The sequence below is a fragment of the Zingiber officinale genome, chromosome 8B (genome assembly GCF_018446385.1).
Source record: "Zingiber officinale cultivar Zhangliang chromosome 8B, Zo_v1.1, whole genome shotgun sequence".
In the NCBI taxonomy this organism is placed as follows: Eukaryota; Viridiplantae; Streptophyta; class Magnoliopsida; order Zingiberales; family Zingiberaceae; genus Zingiber; species Zingiber officinale.
In genome coordinates, this window is record NC_056001.1 from 18,899,340 (window position 1) to 18,919,298 (window position 19,959).

General features: G+C 43.8%; 1 pseudogene; it reads right to left on the reverse strand.

Annotated features, from left to right (window-relative positions):
- Positions 1 to 3,954: 3,954 nt before the first annotated feature.
- On the reverse strand, positions 3,955 to 7,038 carry LOC122015447 (annotated as a pseudogene).
- Positions 7,039 to 19,959: the final 12,921 nt, after the last annotated feature.

Here is a 19,959-nt window from a genome sequence, read left to right on the forward strand (position 1 = left end):
TCTTCAGCAGACCAGACGAAGACATCTCTATTGCGGGTCAAGAACTGGATCAGCTCCTCTTTGAGCTCGGGAGGTAAGTCACCTGCTACCCGAGTAAGACTCTTCGGACGTTTAGGATATAGCTGAACTTCCTCCCAGGGAATGAGTTCTTCAACCATAGGCAGGGGTTCTTATTGGATGGCGTGCATAACCCCGTCCTGAGTCCTTTGTGCTTTGCGAGCCTCCACTTTGACCATGTCAATGTAGCATCGCTTAGAGACCCGCTGCTCTCCCCTAACTTCCCTGACTTGCTCCCCTACCGGGAATTTGATTTTCTGATGAAATGTAGAAACCGTAGCTCGAAATTCATGCAAGGCCAGTCGATCAAAAATTCGTTGTAAGAAGAGGGCGAGTCAACTACAAGGAAGGTGCTCCTCCTGGTCCTGACTAAGGGCTCGCTCCCCAAGGATATAACCAACTTGATCTGACCCATGGGCTTCACATCATTACCAGTAAAGCCATATAGAGAAGTAGCCACCGGTTGGAGCTCGTTGGCGTCGATCTGCATTTCTTCGAAGGCAGACCTGAACAACATGTTGATAGAGCTACCAGTGTCAACGAAGACTCTGGCTACGCGGCTGTTGGCTATGACCGCTCTGATGATAAGGGCGTCATCATGAGGCAACTCCAGTCCCTCCAGGTCTTGTGACCCAAAGCTGATAATAGGGACAGCGGCCTGCTCCTTGCTACATCCAACAGCGTGAATCTCTAATCGGCGTTCATGAGACTTGCGCGCTCGACCCGAATCTCCATCGGTAGGTCCGTTGGAGATCATGCCTATATCACGGATGGTCGCATTACCCTGATTCTCCACCTCGCGGGCTTCTTCTTGTTCCCCAGTGCGTCCTTGTTGTTGCATGATTGACCCCTCTTGATCAGCCCAGGGTCGGCTGATATGTCCCCTTGCATTACGTCACTCCTCCATCATTCGTTGAACCTGCGGGGCCAGCTCGGGGGGTGGCAGACCCAGCTCGGCAACGCGACGAGAATCCCGGGCGAATTGGTAGTAATCGCTGGTGGCGTGCGTGTGAGACCGATGATATGTGCAATAGCATGGTCCCCAAGGTCCAGGTCGGGGAGCATGAACTATAGCTACTCGTGGGCCTGGCCGAACATCCTGACCCGGATGGAAGGCAGGTCTGGCTTCCCGAGCACGTGGAAGAGGTTGAGCAGGCGGTTGAGGTACTCTTCTCTCAGGCTTGTTTACGGGGGGAGGTTTTTTTGTCTTTCTCCGCGCCGTCTGCGCTTCCTCCACGTTGATGTAGTTGGCCACCTTTTCCAGCATCTCATCGAAATTCTTTACGGGATTTCTGATGAGATCCCTAAAGAACTCTCCCTCTGTCAACCCATGAGAGAAGACGCTCATGAGTATTTTTGATGTGGTCGAGGGAACGTCCTGAGCCACTTGGTTGAAGCGCTTGATATAGCTCCTCAACGGCTCGAAGGGCCCTTGCTTGAGAGCAAACAAACAAAGGTCCGTCTTTTGATACTTCCTACTGCTGGCGAAGTGGCGCAGGAATGCGATCTTGAAGCAGCAGTCCATCAAACCATTTCTGGGTAGAGCCCGATAAGGTGTTCAGAAATACCCGACATTTAACGACATCGTTGTACTGGTGTAGCAGAGCCGCGTTCCTGAACTTGCGGAGATGGTCTTCAGGATCTTTACTGCCATCGTATTTCTCGATAGCAGGGGGTTGGTACCCTTTGGGTAGCCTCTCCTCCAAGATTTTGGAAAAGAAGGGCACTTTCTCTTCCGGCTCCACCCGGCGTTCTTCGCGCAGGATGATAGACTTCCCTTTCTTCGAATCCTTGGGCAAAGAACTCTCAGCCACCGAAACTTGTGACCGCTCCTTGCGACTATAGCATCCAGGGTCTGGCTGATAATAACCCATGCCTGGCTCTCTATAGAAGGCATGAGAAAATTCCATGGGTTGTTTTCTCTTCGAACCTCGATCCGAGGCATGAGCCGGTTCTTTAGAAACTTCAGTTAACTTTCATGGTCGGGAGGTAGTAGTTTGTTGCTTTTCAGAGGCCGCTCGCTTCTTGGCCTCTTTGAAGAGTTCGTACTCTCCCGCGATCATAGTCACGTTGATTCTGCCAGAATCCTTCATCTTCACGTTCCGGAGTAGGTAGCTGTGTTCCCACAGGCGGCGCCAAATTTGATCCCGTCCGGAAGCTGAGTCGGATGAAGGTTGGTCGTGCTGTACCCGCGATTGACGGGAAGTTGTTGCGAAGCCTGGTCGATCTAGCACTTGCTGGGAGGGTTCTCTCGAGTGGATGACGGGGGTGATGATGGGAACGATGAAACGAGGGCCTTACGCACACTCAGACAAGCCCCCTCTGCGTTAGAGACCAAGAACCAGGGGAAAAGTCCCCGGGTTAGGCCCTCCGACGCTCAAGTCAAGTACTTTTTTTCCCAGAATAACAATGAAAGGACGAAAAAAGTAAAAGATGAGAATGAAATGACGAGTGAGCGTACATGCATAGAGACAAAGCCTCCCTTTTTATATGGCAGTAGATGCTTCTGGAGCCTGACGAGTGTCAGGGAATGTCGGGTGTCAGACTTTGTCTGGCGGTGAATGATACATGACATCTTGCTATAGGTCTGAGAAGGGATCAGGTGGTAACGAACCGCAGACCGTTAGCATATTCCCTGACAGGTGGTGATTATTCTCTGACGGGTTGTTACGATTCTCTGGCTTGATTGTCGTGTAGTGCCTGTCCGCCCTGATCTGTTAATCTTATGCTGGGTCTTCGTACCTATGAATCTTGACCTGTGAGCCTAGACCTGCATTCCCGGGCTCAATCCCCAGTTTGTGTTTATTGCCCTCCAAATCCAGATCGGTACGTCCTGCCCCGTATTTGCCATTCAGCTTATCTCGGTAGATCCAGACCTGTGCCTACTACCTTGTCTTGTTCGTCTTGATCCGTATCCTATTTTGTCTGTCTTATTCTGCTAGTTCCTAACCTGCCAAGCTTAAGTTGCCTATCCTACCCTGTCCATCCTGACCGTGTCTCCCGACCTGTACGTCTTTGGTCCGCTTGTCTTGCTCGGCGAGTCTTATCTTGTAGATCCCAACCTGTATGCTTTGGTCAGGCTATCCTATTCCGCAAGTCTATAAGTCCTGCCCTGTAATCCTTGGCTTGCATATTCCGACCTGTACGCTTTAGTACTTGTATCTCCGGTGTCACGAGTCTGTAAATCCTGACCTGCCATCCTTGACTTGCATATCCCGACCTGTACGCTTTAGTCCTCGTGTCTCCGGTGTCGCGAGTCTGTAAATCCTGACCTGCCATCCTTGGCTTGCATATCCCGACCTGTACGCTTTAGTCCTTGTATCTCCAGTGATGCAAGTCTGTAAATCCTGACCTGCCATTCTTGGCTCGTATATCCCGACCTGTAGTTTTAGTCCTTGTATTTCCGGTGTCGCGAGTCTGTAAATCCTGACCTATCATCCTTGGCTTGCATATCCCGACCTGTACGCTTTAGTCCTTGTATCTCCGGTGTCACGAGTCTGTAAATCCTGACCTGCCATCCTTGGTTTGCATATCCCGACCTGTACGATTTAGTCCTTGTGTCTCCGGTGTCGCGAGTCTGTAAATCCTGACCTACCATCCTTGGCTTGCATATCCCGACCTGTACGTTTTAATCCTTGTGTCTCTGGTGCCACTTGTGTCCGACCAGGTCCATCCCGTAACCTGACCCTTCAATTCCCATGTAGCCCAGACTTTTGACCTCCACGTGGGATTTACTTCTAACTGCCACATAAGCTTGACTTCTGACTGTCTTGTGGGCTTGTCTTCTGATCGCTCCGTGGGTTTGACTTCCGATCACGTTCGCTATCCGACTCCATTATCATGCGTCGTATTAGATCAAATCACAGAAACAATAAGGAAAACATATATATTTTTTTCTGCAAACTTCTAGTTCATTACTAGAACAAGTTACAAAGAATTACAGAGAAAAAAAAACAAATGTTCTTAGAGCATCACAAAGGAGCTCCCATTATTATGGATGCTCTTAGGGTGACGACAATTGAAAGAATGGAACACTTAAACTTACACGACTAGTTTCACAAACCGATTTCCTAACAGATGGGAAGTGGGGCACCATCCCACTCCTTCAGACACTCGAGAAGAGGCCCGACGAGAAGTCCTCCGTTGATCGCCGAAAACACCTTTTCGAACTCCTCCCCGGGGGACCGCACGTTTTCTCCGGTGAGGAACGCCGCCCCGACCTCTTTCCTAACCAAGCAGTACAAGGGATAGGACCGGCACTCCTTAATCCGATTCTCTATAGCCGCGCTGCCAATTTCGACAGCAGCCCGGGCCGCCTCCACCTCCTTGGGCAGCACCGCCTTGAGTTCCTCCTCCAAATCCAAGATCTTTTGGAAGATGGAGGTGCTGTGCTCGCTCTCCTTCTCGACGTTGCTGAGCGCGTGCTCCACCAGCACCGCCCTCAGCTTCGGCAGCAATGCGTACGTGGAGCTGCAGGGGTCGTCGATGTAGCTGAAGACGTGCTCGCGGTCGATGGCCGTGAGCAAGTCCTTCTCGCAGAACCGCTCGGGGTGGAGCTCGCCGGTGGGGCCGGTGGTGAGCACCCGCTTGGACGCTTGGCTGACAGCGTTCTTCACAGCGTTCTTCAGGTTCTCCTCCAGGTGTCGTAGGTCGATGGCTTGGCAGAGGGCAACCAAGTAGGTGGCGGACATTAGCTTGAGGATGTCGATAGCCTCCGCCGTCTTTCTGGCAGAGATGAACCCCAGGGAGTTCACGTCCTGGTTGTGCTGCTCCGCGCTCTGCACGTGGGTAGTGACAGGGTTGCCGAGGAATTGGAGCTCGGAGCAGTAGGAGGCCATGGCGATCTCGGCGCCCTTGAAGCCGTAATCGAGGCTGGGATTCCGACCGCCCGTGAGGTTGGAGGGCAAGCCGTTGTTGTAGAAGTCGTTGACAAGCTCGGAGAACTGTGCGAACATGAGCTTACCGATGGCGGCGACGGCGAGGCGAACGTTATCCATGGAGACGCCGATAGGCGTGCCCTGGAAGTTACCACAGTGGAGGACCTTGTCGCGCGAGACGTCGATTAGGGGGTTGTCGTTGACGGAGTTGATCTCGCGTTCGATGGAGCGCGTGGCAGCTCGGAGGACCTCGATTTGAGGGCCGAGCCATTGGGGGGAAGAGCGAAGGGCGTACCGGTCTTGCTTCGGCTTCTGTAGGGGGTCCTGCTCGTGGAGCTTCTCGGCGAGCTTGAGGAAGGCGCTTTCGGCGAGGACGTGCTCCATGATGGCGGCCGCCTCAATCTGCCCCGGGTGGTGCTTGAGCTTGTGGGTCAAGTGGTCTGTGAACTCGGGCTTCCCCAGCATCACCTCGCAGAACACAGCGGAGAGCACCTCCGCAAGGAGAGCGAGGATGTTGGCGTCGTAGAGCACGAGTGAGGCGAGGCCGGAGCCGACGGACGTGCCGTTAACCAGCGCAAGGCCCTCTTTGGGCTGCAGCTCGAAGAAGCCGTGGGTGATGCCGGCACGGCGGAAGGCCTCAGCCGCGTCGATGGGCTCACCACTTGGCGCGAGCGCCTTGGCGTTAGGGCGGCCGGTGAGGAGTCCAGCGATGTAGGAAAGGGGCACGATATCGCCTGAGGCGGTGATGGTACCACGGAGGGGAAGGCAAGGGGTGACGCCGGAGTTCAAGAGGCTAGCTATGGCCTCGAGGAGTTCGAACCTGATCCCAGAGAAGCCCTGGAGAAGCGAGTTGATGCGGACGAGCATAGCCGCCCTGGCTGCGGGGGACGGCAGCGTGTGGCCGGCGTCTAGCCGGGAGCCGAATATTCCGACATTGAGGAATCTGCACGGCAAAGGCCAAAAAATCTCGTGCTCAAACTACCATAATCAACTACAGCAAATTATTGAATTTACTATATAACATAGTATAATCTGCTAGACTGATACTTAATCTCCGTTCGTGAAATAATGAGTTTCTATGAATAAACAAATAGTAAATAAGTGAAACGCCTCTAGGAGAGAGATGAAATCTGGAGAGAAAAAATTGTCTTCTTAGAAAGCAGACAAAATCATAGGAGATGGTCAAAATTGGTTCATCTGCAACTTATTGTGTGCATGAATCATTGGATCACATATTCATTCACAAGTATACATTCACATATTCAAACAGAGTTCATAAAAAATAAATCAAATCAAACATAAACATTCATTTCAAAAATTTAGTTCATTTTATGTTCGGCTCGACTTAATTTAATTATCTTATCAAATAAATTTGAACATCCTAAAATTCGACTTGATTATTTATTTACCGCCCTAGATATGAGGATGATGACCTAAATAAAATGGGTGACAACCAATGGAGCATGATTTCAACTCTCCCACTTACTTCAAGTTGACTATTCCAACTTGTAGTTTAATCCTTTTAACTCGAACTTAAAAGAATGGACGATTTGAAAAATCTGGCTTTCTATTTCTCGCCGAAATTGTTTTTTTTTTTGGGGGGGGGGGGGGGAGAGAGAGAGAGAGAGAGAGAGGAGAAATGGGTGACCTAATGAGCTCGTTCTGCAAGGCGACGCCTTCCTTGGTCCTCGGAAGTGGCCCCGAATCCGGTGGTGATGCCGTAGCTGTCCTTGCCCTTGCTCAAGCTGTCGACCACCCACTGGCTGCTCGCCTGCACGCCCTCCCTCTTCGCCTCCGACAGCTCCACCTTCACCTCCGCCGAGGCGGCCACCGCCGCCACCTGCGAAATCGTGAGCGCGGCGCCCTCGATCCGCACCGACGGCCGGCGGAACTCCTCCGTCATCCTCTTCACCTCCTCCAGGTGGCTCCCCGCCGACGCCGCCGCTACTGCGCCCCAATTGAGGGGATCCGCGGGGGCATTGAGGCAGAGGTCGCCCAAAATGGCGTCGGCGGATCCGTTGGGGAGATCCATCTACGTATTGGGAAAGGAACGAGGATGAGAAGGAAGAGGCTGGGGAGGGGAAAGGATGATGTGTCTTTCTCTTCCCTGGGAAGTAAAGGACAAGGTTTTAAACAGAGAGGCGCCGAGTTGGGTCGGGGGTTAGTTGGCATCACGTGCCAACGGTCGGATAGAACGTGCCAAATAAGGAGATGAGAGTTTGTCGGGAAGGAAAGTTGTAGGGGTGTATTTAATTGGGAATTGAATGATTTTTATTGATTTTTTTAATGATAAGTTTTTATGGAGTTGATTGATTTTTATTGATTTTATAAAATCTTACGTAATTATGAAAAGAAGTTTTTGGAGTTCTATAGAATTTTTTACAAAATTTTTACAGACATATATAAATTTTTTCATGAAAACTTATGTATTTATGAGAAAGAAAAATTCGTTTCGTTACTACCAATATGATAAATATCGCTCCACATTCGATTCGCTATTGTATCTCCCCATACATTGACATTTGCTCATTGTTGTTCTTAAGTGTCAGATAATTAATCAAAACAATCGACATCACATTATGAACTTATTCTAGTAAAGATGATGAAACTTCATTATCTGGTTCAACCAGAAATTCATACGACTCTTTGCTAAGAAAATTATGAAATCCGGCACCTGCCAAACTTTTTATAATATTTTTTTTTTTAAAAAAAATTATAAACTTAAAAAAAAAAATAAAGAAAAATTAAACAATAGTAAACTAAAAAAACATAAACTAAAAAAAAAGGGTAAACTAAACAAATCGTAAACTTTAAAAAAATTTTAAAAAAACATAAACTTTAAAAAAAAACTAAAAAAACGTAAAGTAAAAAACGTAAAAGTTAAAAAAACCATAAACTAAAAAACATAAAGTAAAAATTAAAAAAAACTTAAATTAGAAAAAACATAAATTCCAAAAAAAAAACGCAAACTTTAAAAATAAAAAAATTAAAGAAAAACATAAAATTCAAAAAAAAATTCAAAAAAAATATGTATAATTAATTTTGTAACAGAGATTAATACACCCATAAAGTAATCTTTTATGGTAGACCATCGACATGATTAATGTGGTGAAGGAATAACATCGAGAACAATGTTAAATTTAATCAAGGTGGTGAAGATTCTTTGTTGAATATGCGTCAAGTTGGACTGTGTACTATTGTATTGGTAGGCTTTGGATGGGGCTCAAAGAAATAATCAAAATCGAGAAATGGAAAGAGAAATGACTTATTCGTAAAAAATTAAATGACTTGAAGTCTATAGAAATCTCAAGGGAGAAGACTTTTTATTTTATATTTAAATTTGTACCAAGTATTTTGGAGAGCTTTCATTGGTTAAAATTTATATCCAAGGAATTCTAAAAGAACTCATGAAAATCTATTAAAATTTTGGATAACAAAAGATTTTCGTAGAGTTTTAAAAAGTCTGAATTTGAAAACCACATGACTTTTTAAAACTCTATAAAAATCCAATTTGGATACCATTAGATTTCTATAGAGTTTATAAAAATCTAGATTGAATACACCTAGACTTTTAAAATCCACAAAGGCATTTAGCATTATATATGATTCTTAGCATATTACCGGCCAACCGCAGGCCGAGCGAACACCCACGTGCTCATATGTGTTCGGTCAGGCAAAGCCGGCCCGAACATAAAGACATTTAGCCTTATGTATGATTTCTAGTATATTACCGGCCGACTGCAGACCGAGCCAGCACCTACGTGCTCATATGCTCGACTGAGCAAAGCCCGTCCGAGCATAAAGACATTTAGCCTTATATATGATTCTTAGCATATTACCGACCGACCATAGGCCGAGCGAGTACCCACGTGCTCATATATGCTTAGCCGGGCAAAGCCTGCCCGAGCATAAAGACATTTAGCTTTATGTATGATTTCCAGTATATTACCGGCCGATCGTAGGCTAAGCGAGCACCCACGTGCTCATATATGCTCGGTCGGGCAAAGCTCGCTTGAGCATAAAGGCATTTACCCTTATGTATGATTTCTAGCCGACCGTAGGCCGAGCGAGCACCCATGTGCTCATATATTCTCGGCCGGTCAAACCCGCCCGAGCATAAAGGTATTTAGCCTTATGTATGATTTCTAGTATATTACCGGCCGACTGCAGGCTGAGCGAGCACCCACACGCTCATATATGCTCGGCCGGACAAAGCCCGCCCGAGCATAAAGACATGCTCAACAGATGGTATTCCTAATATATAGCCGGTTTGAATGACTGACCGAGACATATTTAACAGAAGGTATTCTTAAGATACGACCGGCTTGAATGCCCGACCCAGACATATTCAACAGAAGATATCCCTAATATATAGCCAGCTTGAATGACCGGCTGAGATATATTTAGCAAAAGGTATACGACCGGCTTGAACGACCGACCAAGACATATACAAGCGGTCAAGACATGCCCAACAGGATATTTGGCGAGAAATTTCTTCAGTCATAATGACGTGCCCCCATTATAAATACAAGTCATAAATGACAAAATGGGTACATCTAGGTACAGAAAAGATTCCTTAAATTATTATTGCACGAAGTATAGAAGATGATTTCATCTCCTAACAAACCCTACCGAATCAGGGACCACTTCACGACTACGGAGGTCACGTGAGGTAGTATAAAAAGGGAGATCCTCTCCGTTGGCAGGGTACACAAGTTCTAGCATCTAAATTATGTTTCACTTCAGTTACTGTTTTTCTTCTTCTTCCACATTTGAGAGGAATTAACTTGAGCGTCGGAGGGCCTAGCCAGGGATCTCCACCCCGGTCTTAGGTCACTAACGCTTTATTAGCTCGTCTCACTATACGTAGGAGCGTTTAAGAATTTCTATGGATCTTTGGGGGTTCATTTTCATCGGAGGTCATCGTCATTCATCGGAGCTAGTGCCCATCTTCGTAGATTTCAAATAGGATCAAATTTGGCGCCGTCTGTGAGAATTATTCACCTGGATCTGAAGCTGCGAAGATGGAGGAAGCTGGAAAACCCAACACCATTACTATATCGCAAGATGATCTGGAGTTGCTCATCAACGCTAGAGTACAGAAGATATTGCAACAACAGCAACAACAAGTGAATACGGGTGGTACATTACTTGTAATGCCACCTCCGGCGATGTCTGTAACTTCTCATCACCGAGAGAGGGAGATTAGGGGAGGAGATCCGGCTCATCTGTTCTCCACTCAAGGGAAAGTCCCAAGCCAAGGGCAAAGGCAAGGTACTGAAGCCTAAAGGAGGGGTCGCCAAGGATGCTACCTGCTTCCACTGCGGTCAGACCGGGCACTGGAAGAGGAACTGCAAGGTATACTTGGAGGATCTTAAGAAGAAGCGAAGTGAGACTTCCACTTCAGGTATATATGTTATATAAGTCAATCTATCTATTTCTACATTATGGGTATTAGATACTGGATGTGCTTCTCACATTTGTACTGATATGCAGGCGCTGAGAAATAGCAGGGCATTGACAAAGGGCGAGGTGGACCTACGAGTAGGCAATGGAGCATGGGTTGCTGCTGTTGCTGTAGGGACTTACTTTCTATCTCTGCCCTCTGGGCTTGTACTAGAGTTAGTCGATTGTTGTTATGTGCCTGCATTAACTAAGAACATTATATCAGTTTCTTGTTTGGACAAGAAAGGTTTCTCGTTTACAATAAAGAATAAATATTGTTCCGTCTATTTAAACGATATGTTCTATTGTAGTGCACCTCTGATAAACAGACTCTATATTCTAGATCTTGAAAGCCCTATTTATAACATAAATACCAAGAGGTTCAAGTCAAATGACCTAAACCAAACCTATCTCTGGCACTGTCGCTTAGGTCATATAAATGACAGACGCTTATCCCAGCTCCATAAGGATGGTTTGCTGTACTCATTTGATTTTGAATCATATGAGATATGCGAGTCATGCCTACGAGGCAAGATGACCAAGACTCCCTTTAGTGGGCACAACGAGAGAGCGACTGATTTGTTAGGACTTATACATAGTGATGTATGTGGCCCTTTCAATGTCGCTGCTAGAGGCGGTTATAGATACTTCATCACATTTACTGATGACTTCAGTAGATATGGTTATGTGTACTTGATGACACATAAGTCTGAATCCTTTGAAAAGTTCAAAGAATTCAAGAATGAAGTACAGAACCAGCTTGGCAAGAGTATTAAGATACTTCGATCAGATCGAGGTGGAGAATACCTTAGCCATGAGTTTCGTGACTATCTAGCTGAGTGTGGGATCCTATCCCAACTCACTCCTCCTGGAACACCACAGTGGAATGGTGTATCCGAAAGGAGGAATCGTACTTTATTAGATATGGTACGATCTATGATGAGTCACACAGATCTTCCGACATACCTTTGGGGTTATGCTCTAGACACGACAGCTTTTATACTCAACCGAGTTCCATCTAAGGCCGTGATAAAGACACCATATATGATATGGACTGGGAGAGATGTCCAGGTGTCTTTCATGAGGATTTGGGGTTGTGAGGCTTACGTTAGACGTCAAGTCTCAGACAAATTAGGACCCAAATCTGACAAGTGCTACTTTATTGGATATCCCAAGGAAACTAAGGGATATTACTTCTACATTCCCAGTCAGGACAAGGTAGTTGTGGCAAAGACTGGGGTCTTTCTAGAAAGGGACTTTGTTTCGTTAGATCTTGAAGAAGTTCAAGATGCGAACAATAGCATGATGCCTCGATGGAACTGGAACCACAAAGTGTTGTGGATGATGTTGTTCCACAAGGAGTTGAGGAACAACAACCGGTTCAAGTAGACATACTTCTTGCAGGTTTCAGATACAGTCCGTCACCTGAGAGATACTCATTTCTCTTGTCGACCATGATGACGTTGTGCTCATAGAGGATGAGCCTACCACCTATCAGGATGTGATGAGACCAGATTTTGAGAAATGGCTAGAAGCCATGAGATCTGAAATGGAATCCATGTACACCAACCAAGTATGGACTTTGGTTGATCCACCAAGGGTAAAACTCATAGGGTGTAAGTGGGTCTTTAAGAGAAAGACATGGATGGACTTATCTATAAGGGTCACTTGGTAGCTAAAGGTTTCAAGCAGATTCATGGTATTGACTATGATGAAACCTTTTCACCGATAGCGATGTTTAAGTCCATTCGGATCATGCTTGCTATTGCGACTTACCACGATTACGAGATCTGGCGGATGGATGTCAAAACCGTTTCCGAATGAAACCTACTCGAGGATGTGTACATGACATAACCCGAGGGTTTTGTAGATCCAAAGCATACTAGCAGTGTGCAAGTGCATAGGTCCATTTATGGACTAAAGCAAGCTTCTCGGAGCTGGAATCTTCGATTCGATGATGCAATCAAACAGTTTGGTTTCATCAAGAACGAAGATGAACCTTGTGTCTACAAGAAGGTTGTAGGGGACATAGTTGTCTTCCTCATATTGTATGTGGATGACATACTGCTCATTGGGAAAGACATCCCTTTGCTACAGTCTGTCAAAACTTGGCTAGGGACATGTTTCTCAATGAAGGATTTAGGTGAAACATCCCGCATTCTAGGGATACAGATCTATAGAGATAGATCTAAGAGATTACTTGGCCTAAGTCAGAGTACATATATTGACAAGGTACTCATTCGGTTTGCCATGCAGAACTCCAAGAAGGGATTTCTACCGATGTCACATGGCGTGAGTCTTTCGAAGACTCAAGGTCCCTCTTCTAGAGAGGAGAGAGACCGCATGAATCAGATCTCTTATGCCTCAGCCATAGGATCTATCATGTACGTCATGCTATATACTCGTCCTGATGTCTCGTATGCTTTGAGCATGACGAGCAGATACCAGTCAGATCCAGGTGAAAGTCACTGGATAGCGGTCAAGAATATTCTTAACTACTTAAGAAGGACTAAAGAATATTTCTTGATATATGGAGGCAATGATGAGCTAGCTGTAAAGGGTTACAGTGAAGCTAGCTTCCAAAGCGAGATGACTATAGATCACGATCGGGGTTCGTATTTTGCATTAATGGTGGTGCTATGAGTGGAAGAGTTGACGGGACACGATGGTGATTCTCTGACGACCGAGTATATTCTTTGCATCGAGGCGTGAAAGGAGGCAGTTTGGATTCGCAAGTTCATCACTGAACTTGGGGTGGTTCCTAGCATTGCTAACCCTATTGAGTTCTATTGTGACAACAATGAAGCTATAGCACAGGTGAAGGAACCTCGCTCACACCAGCGGACCAAACACATACTACGGCGCTGCCATCTCATTCGAGAGATCATCGAGAGAGGAGATGTGAAGATTTGCAGAGTACCTACAGAGGCTAACATCGTAGATCCCTTGACCAAAGCTTTGACACAGAGGAAGCATGATGGTCACACTAGGTCATTGGGGCTTAGAGCCTACACTGATTGTCACTAGTGCTAGTGGGAGATTATTAGCTAGAGCCCTAGAGCCAATCATTTGTTGATTGTATTTTGGACTTGTTGTATCATATTCTATATAAATAAAGGCATTTGGTTTTTGGTTATTATACTTACTTGTATTGGTGTCAAATAAACTAAGTATAATAACGTCCTTGAGTAGAAGGTTCTTACCTATATCAATCGATTGGTTGAATCGATAGTGAGATGATATAGGGAACACTACTCTTAATCATTCCTAGTCGAGTATTAACATTCAGGGACAATGTTAATGCAATAAGACTAGCATGTAGGTCAACTCGATGACTTGATCTCACAAGTCATGGATATAGAGATATCAAGTTGACACATGGGTATGCATTAGAGAATGTATACTGAATGACCCGCCATGAGAAAGTATCATGGATCGTTATATGAGTGTCATATACTTTCTCATGTGGCTACTAGTATGACTACTAATCCTTAGACCTGAAGTCACCATGGTTCCCTACATAAGGAGTTATGTACTTTGGTTTCGTCAAACGTCACCCGTAATTGGGTGGACTATAAAGGCGATTACTGGGTATGTAACAAATTATGCGGAGGGATGTTAGTGATGTAAATGTGATCTATCCCTCCTATATGACGAGAGAGACATCGGTATTCTTGATAGAGTGAGACCACAAAGTGTATGGCCATGCCCAAATGAGTCAATATGAGATGTTGAGCTCATTTGATTTAGTGAGTCTACTTGGAGTTCAAGATTTAGATTGATTAGAGGATGACACGGTCTATGCCTTATATTGATCAATCTAGATGTCTAGGATAGAAGGACACTTGTCATATATTGTGAAGAGTCACAATTAATAGTCACAAGGTGATGTTGGATCTCAACATTCTTGTAACTTGGGTAGTAATGATGTGTTGCTAGATACCGCTCATTACTTATGCTCTTAAATGAGTTTAGGGGCATTGCCAATGTTACAAGAACCTATAGGGTCACACACTAAGGATAATTAGATGAAGATTAGGTTCATATTATGAACCAAGAGGATTAGATTCATTTGATGAATCAAATTGGATTAAGAGTAATCCTAATTGGGCTAATTGAGTTGGACTCAAGTTGATTCATGCGTTCAATGAGTCTAATTTAGATTATGACTCATTGAATCAATTTAATTAAATGAATTAGATTCATTATATTAAATTGGCTTGAATTAAATGGTTGGATTATATCAACCATGAGAGAGATTAAGTCAAGTTTGACTTGACTTGAGAGGAAGATGAAGAGTCAAGTTTGACTTGACTTTATGCCACCTCATTGGTGAGTTGGCATTAAGTGGCCAATGATGAGGTGCCACATCATCATGTTTAGCACATGTGTGTGCCACCTCATGGAGGTTACAAATCTCTTAATGGCCACACTTAATGCAAAAAAATGGGGGTTACACTTGGGAAAGTGGCCGGCCACTTTTTGTTGTGAATGTGAATTCATTTTCTCATTCATGTGCATTCACTTCATCTCCTTCCTCTAGCCATTTTTGCTCTCCCTCTCCTTTCCTTGGTCGAATCCTATAAGGTGCTAGCACACCTTGTTTTGGTCATCTCCACCTAGTGTATTCGTGTGGATACGTATAGAGAAGTATCTATTTTGATACTTTCGAGATCCGGCGAATCTTGGACGAGCGGGATACGAAAAAGGGCACGCATCGAAGGTATAGATCTCTTCAATGTAGATCTAGGAGTAGATCTAAGTTTTAGTAAACTCGTAATCGTATTTAAATTTTTTTCTTCGCACGGATCCGTTGGCTAGGGAGTTTCGGGGTTTCTGCGACGCGAAAAGCGGTTTTCGCGGCCCGAAAAACCCAAAATAAGAAATTTCATACCTAGGCTGATCTGGAGCTTCACTCGGTTCGGACTCAACCCAAACATGTACATCACGCGCTCTGGCAACAACTTGTGGATGTCGAACTTCAGCTCGACTAACATATTAGCAGCATGGAGGTAATCCGGTTGAGTCTTATATCTCTTCAGCTTGGGCGGGGGTGACAGGGCGGTCTGCCATTGAGTTCGGAAGTGAGGCAGCTCAGGAAATCTCAAATAGAATAAGTACTCCTTCTAGTGTTTGTTGGAGGAGGGCATCCTGTCGAAGAAGACCAGACCAATACAGGATTGGAACAGGTAGGTACCCAGCTTGGACTGTTTGGGGTAGTAGAAGTAATGGAAAATCTGAGGTTTGAGGGGGATGTTGTGCACTTTGAATAGCACGACCACACCACATAACAAGCGGAAAGAGTTGGGAATGAGCTGGGCGAGCGGGACTCAGAAATAGTTACAAACCTCGGTGATGAACGGATGGATGGGAAACCGGAGACCGGCCACGAACTGGTCTCAGAAGAAACAAATAGTGTCGATTGGCGGGTTGTGTGACCGATTGGACGGGCCGACCAGGACAATCTCGTGGTTAGGCGGGATGTCGAAAGCGTTAATAAGGTGTGCCACGTCGCCCGCATCAAACCTGGTCTCCATGGTGGTATACCATAGACCAGGGGCAGGGTCGACTGGCTGGGAGGAACTGGCTATGATCGGAAAATAAAGAAGCAGAAGGATTCGCTAAAGGGATCGTCGGAAAAACAGAACAGGATCGACAGGAGGTTCACCGAACAGAATGGTGGAACACCGGAAAACGCTAAAGGGAGAGAAAGGAAGATGAAGGAATAGAAGTCGAAGCTTACAGGAAAATGGAGCGCCGGAGTAGAAAGTTTGGGGTCGTCGGAGCACTGAACGCGGACAATCGCCGGAGCACACGAACACGAAGGCAGCAACGATGGAACAGAAGTCGGCGTGGCGACTTTATAAAGATAGGGCTCGGCTGATCGAAGCCATCAGATCTAGGGCACAGGAATCGGAGTGCACATTCGACCGTTGAATTCGAACCGCCAAACGTCACATCAGCAACTGCCACCTCGGACGTGCGGTGACTGCGGCGGGGACACGTGGTGTCCTCCCACAGGGCAGCATTTAATGGGTGCGTGCTCGGCCTTAATGGGGGTGATTTGCACATATCATGAGGAGATTCGGACGATGTCAACATTGACTGTCCGACTCGCGCCCCTTCGAAAGTGGTGAAGAAAAATATCCAAAATATCCAAGTACAAAGGCACGAGGCACCGACCGGAAGATGTTAGGATGTATACTAAAAGTCTAGCTTTTGGTATAAACATTTATCTAGAAATAAGAATCACATTGGTCAAATGTCTACATTTATGATAAATATAGTTGTTCAATTAATTTATATTGTAGATAACATGGTGTGTGGTGTCACACACAGAGGATCATGTTATCAGTACCTTATAAATTATAAACAGTAGCTCACGACCAAGATGGAAAGGAACAAACCATTGGAAGGTTGTAGTGTAATTAGGTATTAGTTTATCTTAACTATATAATTACACTAGTACACTTAGAGTGTATTGAGTAGGACCATTAGAGGTCGTTTCTTTTTATACTGACTTTATAAAGGAACAAAGACCTCAGTTATTATGGAAGTGTGTGCTCTTAATCCTAATATAATAACAAGCACATATATTTGATATTTATTTCTTTAATTTATCAATGGGTGAGATTTAGTTCGATAAATCAATAAGCCCGATAAGTTGGGAAATGATATCACTTATAGTGTGTGTTGTTGATTATAGAAGGAAACTGTGTCCTAGTAATCTAGGTTGAGAATATTCCCAAGAGGAGCTCATAAGGATTGTCATGTTAAACCCTGCAGGTGGACTTAGTCCGACATGATGATAAGGTTGAGTGGTACTACTCTTGGACTAAGATATTAATTAAGTGAGTTGTCAGTAACTCATTTAATTAGTGGGCATTCATTATCTTAAACACAGGGAGACTAACACACTCATAATAAGAAGGAGCCCAAAAAATGTAATTTGGGATTGGTGCGGTAGTTCAATAATAGTTCTCTAGTGGAATGAATTATTATTGATAAAATTAAGTTATGTGTTCGGGGTGAACACGGGATGCTTAATTTTATCGGGAGACCAAAACTAATTCCTCCTCTCGGTCCCTATCGTAGCCTCTTAATTATAGAGTACTATACCCACCTGTTAGGATGTATACTAAAAGCCTAGCTTTTGGTATAAATATTTATCTAGAAATAAGAATCACATTGGTCAAATGTCTACATTTATGATAAATGTAGTTGTTCAATTAATTTATATTGTAGATAACATGGTGTTTGGTGTCACACACAGAAGATCATGTTATCAGTTCCTTATAAATTATAAACAGTAGCTCACGACCAAGATGGAAAGGAACAAACCATTGGAAGGTCGTAGTGTAATTAGGTATTAGTTTATCTTAATTATATAATTACACTAGTACACTTAGAGTGTATTGAGTAGGACCATTTGAGGTCGTTTCTTTTATACTGACTTTATAAAGGAACAAAGACCTCAGTTATTATTGAAGTGTGTGCTCTTAATCCTAATATAATAACAAGCACATATATTTGATATTTATTTCTTTAATTTATCAATGGGTGAGATTTAGTTCGATAAATCAATAAGCCCGATAAGTTGGGAAATGATATCACTTATAGTGTGTGTTGTTGATTATAGAAGGAAACTGTGTCCTAGTAATCTAGGTTGAGAATATCCCCAAGAGGAGCTCATAAGGATTGTCATGTTAAACCCTGCAGGTGGACTTAGTCCGACATGACGATGAAGTTGAGTGGTACTACTCTTGGAGCTAGATATTAATTAAGTGAGTTGTCAGTAACTTACTTAATTAGTGGACATTCGACATCTTAAACATAGGGAGACTAACACACTCATAATAAGAAGGAGCCCAAAATGTAATTTGGGATTGGTGCGGTAGTTCAATAATAGTTCTCTAGTGGAATGAATTATTATTGATAAAATTAAGTTGTGTGTTTGGGGCGAACACGGGATGCTTAATTTTATCGGGAGACCAAAACTAATTCCTCCTCTCGGTCCCTATCGTAGCCTCTTAATTATAGAGTACTATACCCACCTATACCCACCTTCTTACCCATCCCATAGGGGTCAGCCAAGCTAGCTTGGAGACCAAGCTAGGGCCGGCCAAAGTTTGGTTCATGGGTGCTTCAAGGTGGTCGGCCCTAGCTTGGGTTCAAGCTTGGTGTGGCCGGCCCAAATTAAAATAAAAAGGATTTTTATTTTTAAAAAATTTTCTTATGTGGATAACATGTTTTAAAAGAGGGTTTAAAAATTTAAATCTTTCCTTTTATAAGATTCTACAAAAGATTAAGAGAAGAGCTAAATCTCTTTCTTTATTTGTAGATTAAAATGTTGATTTTAATTTTGGTAAAAACTTTCCTTTTTAACCATGTTCATGATTTAAAAGAAAGTTTAAAAAATTAATAATTCTCTTTTATTAGTTTCTACAAAAGATTAAGAAAATATTTGATATGTTTCCTTATTTGTAGATTAAAAGAGATTTTAATTTTTAGAGATAATTTTCTTTTTATCCACATGTTTAAAAGAAAGATTTTAATTTATTAAATTTCCTTTTTATAAACCAATCATGAAGGGATTAAATTATTGGAGAATTTTTTTATAAATTTCCGGAAATAAATTAGGAAGGTTTTAATTCTTGATTGAATTAAATTTCCTTTGATTGGAGGTTTGTTGTGTGGCCGGCCATGTTAATTAAGAAGAGGAATTTGATTTTAATTAATCAAATTTTCTTTTTCATGACAAAGGAATTAAGGAAGTTTTTATTAAAGTTTCCTTATTTGCCAAAACCAAGGATTATAAAAGAGGAGGTAGAGGAGCCTTCATTAGATGAACTTCTATTCTTTTTCTTTCCTCTCCTCTTTGGTTTTGGTGGCCGACCCTATTTCTCTCCTCTCCTCTTGTTGGCCGAAACTCATCTCTTGGTGGAGCTTTTGTTTGTGGCCGGATCAAGGAAGGAGAAGAAGGAGAGAAAGCAAGCCTCGTCTTTAGCATCCCTTGGAGCATTGGTGGTGGCCGAAATTCTTCATCCTTGGAGGAGTTTATTGTGGCCGAAATCTAGAAGAAAGAAGGAAGGTGGAAAGGTGGTTCTCATCTCGGAAGATCGTTGCCCACACAACGTCCGAGGTTAGAAGAGGAATACGGTAGAAGATCAAGAGGTTTTTCTAAAAGGTATAACTAGTATTTTTCCTTTCCGCATCATACTAGTTATTTTTGGAAATAATACCAAATACAAGAGGCATATGATTTTAGTGTTTCGAATATGTTTTTCGATGTTGTGTTCTTTTGTTTTATTTTTCCTTGTGATTTGATTATTCTTTTCGGTTAACCTAAAGTTATTTTAGGAAATTAAATATTAGCTTTCCATAAAAGGTTTTGTCTAGTCGTTGGTGGTTGCTCCCATATCCAAGAAGGCCGTGTGCCTCGCCACGTCAGTACTGGGAACCAATTATGGAAAATAATATTTAATGGAATTAATAACTTAAGGTGATTTGGGTCGAACGTGTTAAGTTCCGCAGGAGACCCAAGTCAAAACCTAAAAGAACGAATAGATTAAGTTTTGGA